Source organism: Lactuca serriola, chromosome 4 (genome assembly GCF_051521515.1).
Source record: "Lactuca serriola cultivar US96UC23 chromosome 4, Lser_US96UC23_V15, whole genome shotgun sequence".
NCBI classification, from domain to species: domain Eukaryota; kingdom Viridiplantae; phylum Streptophyta; class Magnoliopsida; order Asterales; family Asteraceae; genus Lactuca; species Lactuca serriola.
Genome location: NC_136411.1, coordinates 117,908,537 through 117,918,787, shown reverse-complemented (window position 1 = coordinate 117,918,787; position 10,251 = coordinate 117,908,537). Strand labels below are relative to the sequence as shown.

General features: G+C 36.5%; 1 non-coding gene across 1 annotated transcript; it reads right to left on the bottom strand.

Annotated features, from left to right (window-relative positions):
• Window positions 1-5,235: 5,235 nt before the first annotated feature.
• LOC145103399 (small nucleolar RNA R71) lies at window positions 5,236-5,341 on the bottom strand. The gene has a single exon (XR_013706493.1). It is a non-coding gene; the product is annotated as a small nucleolar RNA R71 (small nucleolar RNA).
• Window positions 5,342-10,251: the final 4,910 nt, after the last annotated feature.

Below are 10,251 nucleotides of genomic sequence, written 5' to 3'. Positions count from 1 at the left end.
TATTTCTTGAAATCTCCAAATCCATCATAGTCTCTAAAGCAACATCGACTAACCATCACCTAAGACACACGTCAAAATACAACATCAAACAAGAAAGCCTGTTGAGATATAAAGGGGTTGACTCATAGCAATTTCTTTATATAAAATCTCTTCATAATTGAGCTCTTTTAATAATAAATGAATCAAAACACACATTGTATACAATCATCATTTAGCAAAGTATAGGGGAAGCATCATAAAACTTATAAACATCATTAAACTCTTAAACATCATATAAGTAAAACCCACCAAAAGTCCTCTTATCCACTCACCACCTTTACTCATTGTAACATAACGGTTTTATAGATTCTTACTACACGTGTTAGTCGATCATGAGGGGCGATGCTCATAATGGCACATGCACAAACACTGGGCCTTTTTCATCCCTCCCATGAACATAATATCATCATGACACCGGATACAAGAACGTCTTACAAGTCCCTTCTTACCAACATGTCAAATGTATCAACCTAAGGGTAGCTAACCCACATACAATATATTTGCAAAGACTATCTAGAATTTCAACCCCTCTTTAATCTTTTACTCCTTAAACTCTTAATATGTTCGGACCGCACAAGTCTTACCCCTTGAACCCCATACATAACACTTTAGCATAAGACTTTACATCATTTAGCATATAATCATAATAAGAATCACAAGAAAACCATAAGCACATCATACACACATCATTTCAATTATAACACCGTCATCTATTATGTTTGTAGCACTTCATGAAATATGCCAATAAAATAATAGTATACAATAAAACGTTAATGATTACCTTATGCATGTATAAATTAGTTTTTTTAACTTTGTATTCAAAGTATATATATATATATATATATATATATATATATATATATATATATATCTTTTGTATTCCTAATAGTTTAATAGAGGTATGTTCATGTTAATCTGTTCCAAAAACCAACATGTTAAACAAGAAGCAAATTCGGGCAGACATCCAAGTCCACAAATCATGAACAAAATGGAAGAAAAGAGCAAATAATATGGGATTAAGTTGCATGTGAATGGCTAGCTCCAAGAACACTTAAACTTCCATGGTTGTTTTCAAGCTTAATTGTTGAGGGTTGTATGGTAATTCGTGGCTAAACAGGAACTCGTATATGGCAGCATATGTGACAACCCTCAATTTTTTTTGTTATTTTTAAAACCAATTTAATGTCGATATTTTAAAAAGAAAAGTTAACAGTGGAATTCCCAATTATTAAAAAGCATATGTGCTATTTTTCAAAATATTTATAATTACAAACTCACGAGATGTCAACTCGTGTATATCAACATATTAGTAAATCTTACGGGTATAACCAATGCTCTCAAGCACCACCTACTATCACCAACAACCTGAGACACACATCAAAGTAGTACGTAAGACTGGGAAGCTTCGTGAGATACATAGGTTTTAAGATTCTTTAAGGAAATAAATTTTAAAAAATTAGTTCATAACAATATTAGTCATAATGGGTTCATCTTTAGTACATCTTTAACATTCATACATCTTTTATACTCCCAAGTCCTCTTATCATCATAAGTCTTACTTTTATCTTCTAAGTTTTTCGATAAAAATCTATTTTTCATGACCTTTCTTTGTAGGATATAACACCCCTTTCGCACTATCTTACAACTGCTCTATAAATATTTTTCACTCCTTTCGCTTATTCTTACATACTTTACTACTTCAATGTGTCTCCCTCTAGGTAATTTATTTTATTAAGGTTGGTCGAACATTTGTTAGATGAGTTATTATAACCGAGCTTTCGACTAGATATTTTCCCATACAACGCTTCATCAGACGTCGAAATGTAGTTTAGAAAGTTATGTCTGTTGTGATTCGACAATCAGGGTTATAGCTAGCAACTGCAGATGGGGGTGTCAGCCACGTATAGACTGTATATATCTTTCCCACTCACTTAAGATTTAACGATTATAGGTTGGGGTTAGCCGAAAACTAATCAACTTAAGGATAAATCATGTCGTTCCCATTTAACAATTGTTTTGTTTAACCATATAGTATGTTTATCGATATTGTTATCTTTAGTTTTCCTTTGATGTGATTGTCTTTCACACATATATATATATATATATATATATATATATATATATATATATATATAGAGAGAGAGAGAGAGAGAGTGTGTGTGTGTGTGTGTGAGAGAGAGAGAGAGAGTTAATTTCTTGATAGGATATTAGGACGGAGTAATAACTAGGTACTATGCTTATCCTTAGGTTTGACAGCGTAACAACTATGTACTATGTTACCCTAGAGCGTCTGCCAGTATAACCACTTGGAATAATATTATCATATAGTTTTGGGCATAGTTTCTACCAGATATAATATAATCATATGGTTTGAGCAACATAATGACTAGGCTTAATATTATTCCTAAAATTTTGGCAGGGAAACTAACAGACATAATATCATCCTAATGTTTCATGCATTTTATAAACAACTTATATATTACAAATAATAATACTTTGTAAAACGATAATGTAGTATTATAAAATGTATCTCCCCCTCCCGGTAAAAATTCTGAAAATCGTAAAAGTTGGGCCATGAACTCACCCTAGTAGCGTGAATCGCGAAAGTAGGGTAACTTTGGGACTCGGGAGCTCGGAGACTTCTTGCAAAATGTATCACGTCGAACATAGGGTGGGAGAGGCTTGAAGAGGTGTGTATAAATGGATCTGCATACACTTCTATTTATAGAAAAGTTTTTGGACCGTGCGTCACGCCTTTTTGTGTGTGCGTCATGCAAAGTGCATCATGGAGCCAACTGAGCATTGCCACGTGTCACTCTCTTGTCGGGCGACGTCATCCGCAATCTCCGTGAATCCTTCGTCAATGTATGCGCCGTGCATGGCACGTCTAGCGCATGCACATAAATGTTTTTGAAATTTTCATATCTCTTTCGTACGAGCTCTAATCTTTACCCTCTTTATACCCACACGATGTTCTCCACTAGCACTACAACTTTCCTTTAGGTTGTTTTGATAGATTTTGACTTTCATCTTTATTCCTAACGAGGGTATCTATAAATGATTTTATAAAAATCATAACTTCCCTGTACGACCTTAATTCTTGACATTTTTCGTCTCAAAATTCTTAAATTGAGGAGTACTACAAGTTTCCTTTTTTGTGACATTAGTCAAAACTTAACTGATCTCTTCGTACTATTTTTACATCGTAATATTATTTACGCGATTGATTTTTATTTCTAAAAGAAACCATAAGTTCTTCATACGAAATATTATTTTTATAAAATTTATATTTTTGGAATCACGTCATCATGTACATTGATATTGTCATATTGTCATATTCATACATATTTTTAGGCATTGTTTTAATACATTTTAAGCTATATTTTTGTTAAATGCAAAGATATTTGGTACTTATTGAGTTAGATTAAATTTTGCTGCCAAAAAGGACATTGTTGAGGAAAAAACACCAAAACTGACAAAAGCTAGAACCTGGAAGGGCTGAAGCTGAGCTGGGAGCTTAATGGAACTCAAAAAGAAGAAAAATCATGCAAAAATACTCCCCACGATGTGGCTAGAGAGTACCACATCGTAACTCTTAGAAGTATATCAATCATACGAATGATAATGAAGCTCACAACATGAAACTTATAAGGTCATGTCGTGAAAAGGGAAGTTTCAGAAGATAACAATGCGGAATGCAAGTTTCCTTTTCAAAAATGGATTTGTACTGATCTCACGATGTGAGACCTTAAAGCACATGACGTGAGATACGTTTTATGGAAACTATAAATATCCTTAGACATATCGACTTTGAGAGGAGGGGAAATAATATTCTGGATAGATAGTCAATTTTAGAAGCAAAACCTGCGAAAATCAACCTTTGGAAGAGAAAAAAAAAAAAGAGTTGATTTTTTGAATTTTTTTAAAGTTTTTTTTACCTCTTTTGACTTTTTTTTTGAATTTTTTGACTTTTGTTGACCGATTAATCCCGCCAAACCTGATTAATCCTAAATTTCCGATTAATACCCTAATCCTCGACAGTTGGAGAATGCCACAAGATTAATCAATGATTAATCGTTGATTAATCCCGATTTCTGCAACTATGAGTATATCTTACATAGCCCAATTATCCTTAATAATTAATTGTGTGTTTGTTTGTGTATGATCATTACATAGTAGTTCATGAATTAGTGAAAATATTAGGAGATTAGATCAAGACTGCTAATTATTAGTTAAATTGTGTTCCCTATGCTCGATATCCAACTTACTTTACTATACTATAAACTGAATGGGTACACTGTCTATAGGTGAATTAGTAGATAAGTAGTTAGATTTATAAATTTAAAAGTTGATGGTTAATATTTTGCACACATCAAGTTTTTGGTGCCGTTGCCAGGGACCGGCTATTTCAGATTTGAACTTAATTGATTTAGGTTAATCGATCCTTTTGTGGGGTAAAAACCACAAAAAGTTAATTTTTTGCAAAAATTAAATTTTCAATTTATACTGTTCTCACGTCGCGAGCTTCACACCTCACAACATGAATTCGGCTTTTTCAGTTTTTATTTATTTTGCTTTTTAGTTCATTTTTACGCATTTTTGTTTTGATTTTTTTTTGAGATTTATGACTAGAGGATTCAGAACTCTATTAATTCCACCACTTCAAGATCCAGAAACTGCTTTTCATAAAAATAGGATTAAAAGGTTAACGAATCGAGCAACACTTTCCAATTTGACACATTCAAGCAATTTGAGAAGACTACAAGCAAGAAAGGAACCGGTTACGAGCCAGGAAATGAAAGTGAATTAGAAGAAGAGGTCAAAATTGAAGTAGAAGAGATGGCAGACATAACCATGATGACGATGGAGGAGTATAAAAAAGGATGCGTATTGATAATGGTCGTGGTCTAGTTCCACCCATGATTCCAAGTGCAACTAATATCCTCTCGATGATCAAAGTTATACCATTTTCCGAGAAAGATTATAAAGATGCTTTCAAGCACATCGATGAGGTTTTGGACATTGCTAATTATTTCATTGTTTCAAGAGATGCAGTTTTACTGAGAATGTTTCTTGTGATATTTACTAGAGATGCAAAGATATGGTTGAAGTCGTTAGCGCCTGGAAAATATATAAGTTGGGGAAAACTTCTTGAAGCTTTCATAGAGCAATTTAGTTCTCCTTCAAAGATTTCCAAACTTCAAAAGAAGATTGCTAACTTCCAACAAAAAGTTGGTGAATCCTTATACAAAGCTTGGGAGAGATACAAAGGCCTTCTAAGAAATTGTCCTCAACATGACTTAAACGTTTAACAAGAAGTTTCTATTTTTTGTGATAGGGTAATTGTAACAACGAGGAAACTTCTTGATTCTCAAGGAACAATGACTAAGAAGAATCCTGTTAAAATCAAAGAATTAATTGAAGAATTTGTGAAGCACTCAAGAGACTACCATAACCTGCATGAGGATGCTACAAGAGGTAAAGGAAGTGGAAATGGAGGGAGTGAGAATTTGGCAACAATAATGGCTAAACTAGAGAATATGGACCGAGGAATAAAGAAAATGGATCAATCTATTCATGCTATACAAGTGGGGTGTGATAATTGTAGTGGACCACGCTTAACCAGAGATTGCAATTTAGATGAAAATGGTAATAAAAAAGAAGAAGTTTGCTTCTCAAGTGATGGCAAATATGATGAAGATTGGAGAAATCCAAAGAAATAGTGGTTGCCTTATGAAGAATACAAGAAGAAAAAAGAAGAAAAGTATCAGCAAACCGGACGAGGCTACTACCAAAAGGAACAACCACCACCTCAGAAGAAGATGGAGTTTAAGTCAATGCTTAATAGGTTTATGGAAGCCTCTCAATGCTTAATAGGTTTATGGAAGCCTTTGAAAAGACACGATGCTACTGATGTTACCATTAGAAATCACTAAGCTTCCATAAAAAACATCGAGATTCAACTCAGGAAATTGATTACACTCGTTAACGAAAGGTTATCACCCAAGAATCCCGATCCAAAACCGCAACCACATGTCATGGCCAAATATACAAAAGAAAGCCCTCATTTAGAGCCTATAGTGATCCATAATGAAGCCTTGAAGCAACCCGATCCATGACAAAAGAGAATGAGGATCGAAGAAAAAGAAAGGTCTGGTGCCCAATTCTCATGATGTGAGACACAACCTCTCACATTGTGGGCATAGTCTGATAAGAAAAATCCGTCTTTTGTTAACTGGTATCAACCTCCGTTGACTTTTCCTTCTTGATCAAGGGAACATCCATTAGAGAAAGATCATAAAAAATTTATTAATCAAGTCAAGGGTATTTGATTTAATACCCCATTTATCGAATAGTTAGAAAAAATGCCCGAATACGCAAAATTCATTCAAGATCTTCTTGACACCCGCCAACAATTAGAGAAGACTTCTAAGGTTGTTCTTAATGAAAAATGTTCAGTGGTAATCATGGAAGTAATACCACCAAAGATAGGAGATCCATGACGCCTTACGTTACCATGCGAATTTGGAAATTCCACGAAAACGTTCTCCTTAGCCGATTCTGGAGCTAACATTAATTTAATGCCCTATTCTTTTTATCAAAATCTTGACCTTCCAGAGTTGAAGACTACAAGAATGGAAATCCATATGGCGAATTGTAACATCCTAATATAAGGTATTTTTATTATTGCTTTTATCTTTATCAATAGTTTCGCAATTGGTCGCTTGGAGAAGTAAAGGCTTGTATGGTGGTCGTATGCAGGGCGTACTTAAGAGTACGTGCAGCATACTCATGCAACATGGGATCGATGATGATCAGCTAGTACGTTGGGCGTACATATGGTACGCCAGACGTACTAGCCCAGACTTAAAATCTTAATCTTAAGGGTTTCTCCCTATTTAAACATCATTATGTCCCCATTTGATCATCCTTATCGGCCACCATACCCTCCCTAAACTCTAATTCTGAGTTTGAGTTGCTTGTGTGAGTTTTTCAAGCTTATTGAGTGTTTGTGGTGCATTTAGTTGAAGAAGGAGACTAGAGAAGAAGGAATGGATGCTAGCAAGCTTGTAGATCCGGAAACCTTTCCTCTTTGTTCATCATTTTCAGGTATAAAGTTTATACCTTGATAATTTTTCCATTAGATCTATATGATTGACATTTTATGAACTTTTGTCTCCAAGATTGGACCTTTATGAGTTTGAAGCACCTTGTAGCTCTCCTTTCATGCATTATAGGACTTGTCGAATCATAAAAATGATTGATTGATCAATTCCTATGGACCATGCATGAGTAAATTAGCTTAGAATGTGTTGGAAGTTCAAGTTTGTTGCATTGGGATTTTTCTAACCATGCAAAGGCTTAAAGTCGATGACTTTATGGAATAAGACATCTTAGAATGGTCAAATCTATGGTTAGGTTAGTTGTATTAAGGGATTAAGACACAAAGTTGGTAAAAGTAGAAGCAGATGGGGTACGATATGCGTACTCATCTCTACACCTCGCGTAGCCAGTTCCGCTCCCGAACTTACGATGTTCGAGTTGTACGCCCCGTGTAAGAAGAGGTACGCCCAACGTACTCGCTGGACAATTGACTTTTGTTGACTCTTGACCTTTGGTCAAGATTTAGGGTTTTGGACCATGGGAAGGGCAAAATGGTCTTTTTGCCCGTAGAGGACTTAATTATGGAATTGGACTAGCAAGTTGAGTTATGGACCTTAATTATTAATTAGGGTTAATTATTTTGTTGATTAAGCTGAGTCTAGCTCCGGCAGTTCGGGTGTAAGGTTTACTTATCGTCAGTATCAGGTGAGTCTCCTCACTTATTCTTACCTGTGTGGTAGAATAGATGTATATGTGATGATCAGATGGGTATAGCTGTTATTATTATGTTATGTTATTATTATGTGATTGAGACTGCTGATAGTCTACAGGGTTGTTGATAACGTACGGGGCATACGGTTAGCCCACTGGGACTACTGATAGTCCATAGGGTTGCTTATAACTTGTAGTTGTTTATTTATGATGTATTGTATGTGGTATCTTGGGAACTCACTAAGCTACATGCTTACAGTTGTTGATTTATATGTGGCAGGTATGTCTAAGGACCGCAGGAAGGCGAAGGTTTGATTGTACACACTCGCTGGGAGAATTGCTACTAGGACAGTTGTGAAATTTGATATTTTGTGATACTGGTTGTTTTGGATAATTATTATTTGATAACTTGGCTTGTAAAACCTTAATTTTTGGTAAATTAAAAATGAAAATTTGGTCTAAACTTTGAGGTGTTACAATTTGGTATCAGATCCTTGGTTTGAGGGACTTAGATGAACCTCTGGGTGATTCCAAACTCAAACTAAGGAGTTGAGTTTTTTTAAGAACTTAACAAAGAAATGAAGACTTTTACAGGAGAAAAAAACCAGAGAAGCGGTGTGTACAATCAACCAGCGCTCGAGCGGTAGTTTCCCAAAATACCTCAATTTGTATTATGAGTAGTGCAAAGCACACGCGCGCACACACACACACACACACACACACACATATATATATATATATATATATATATATATATATATATATATATGTGTGTGTGTGTGTGTGTGTGTGTGTGTGGGTTATGAGTTGATAGAATTGCATGCTAGCTAATGATAGGATAAGGAATCTTGCAGAAAAAGTGTGGTAACGTTGCCTGATTTGTGATGCCTTAGCCTAGGAGTTCATTCTTATGAGATTGAATCTGTCATTACTATTTGCTTATTGTATGCTATATAACTGTATATATTTATAATTTTATAGCATTAGAATGCCTTATTTAGCCTTTCTTCCTATTCCTTGTTTGGTTGTGGATTTGAGGTAGGATCATTTATTTGAATGTCTATCGAGTCTAATATTATGTACAATTAGCATACGTGAAGCACATAGAAAAGACAACAGAGATCTTATGAGGCTACACAGTGCTGGGAGCAGTCTAGAGTCAGTGTCTAGATGCTTAGTTGTGGTTCTAAGGAACTAGCAGGGCGAGTCCATAGCTAATTTGAGAAGATAGAGTCCTTGCCACTTGGTGTCTTAAGGGATGACTTGAGATAAATACGAGTTGGTGTGGAAAGTAGTATTAGGCCCATACTACTGGAAGCACTGGATATGTATGCACTCGAGGAGTAACCTTAAGAAACTAAGGATCTTGTAGGAGTGTGTGGGTGTAAGTATATGCACTTTAGCCTGATTTCTGATAATTTTGATTATGTGTTTTAGTATGGTGGTTACCCAAGGTTATGGCTCCAGCGACCCCGAGAGGCCGAGTGACAGCGATGATGAGCTCCACAGGATTGTTGTCGCGGAGGTCGCCGCAACAATCAAAGAGGCTATTCCGGAGATGTTAGGGTCTATCAAGACCATGATGATTAATACTTTTTATGAGTGCTATGCTGCTGTCATTGAGGCTGTTGCTGCCGCAACCACCGCAACTGTTGTTGCTGCGAGATCGTAGGGGGTGATTTGTTGTGGTACCGAGAGTTCACCAACACTAAGCCACCCAATTTCGATGGGACCCATGATCCGATTGCTTCCATGAGATGGATCTCTGATGTTGAGGGATGTTTTTTATACTTGCTCTTGTCCGGAGAATCCAAGGGTTCGTTTTGTGTTGAACCTGCTTTGCTTGGGAGCGAAGGACCAGTAGAAGTTTGTGACAGCTGACTACTCTATTACAGAGCATACTGCGGTGACTTAGGAGAGATTTATTGAGATGTTCAGGGACGAGTTTGTACCCGCGATTGAATGGGAAAGGTTGGCCCAGGAGTTCCTTTCTCCTAAGCAGAACACAGAGACGGTGACTGAGATCACCAGGATGTTTCATTAGAGGGCTTTGTTTTGTCCTGAGCAGGTGTCCACAGAGTAGGCCCGTATGAGTCGCTATTTGAGTATTTGGAGGAGAGATATCCATGAGTTTGTGTCGAACACCACATATCAGAAATTGGTTGAGCTGCAGACCAATGCCAGGAGGAGAGAGAATGAGCTAGAGACCTAGGCTAGAGAGGAGCGGGAGACCTAGGGGAGGGATAGGAGGCCAGTATAGTCACAGCCGGTGACTAAGCAGCCCAAGACCACTGATCAAAGCGCTGGAGGCCAGAAGGGCCGCACTTGCGGAAAGTGCGGCAAGGGATATAAGGGACCTTGTCGGTCAGGATATTGCTACCTGTGTGGCAAGGAGGG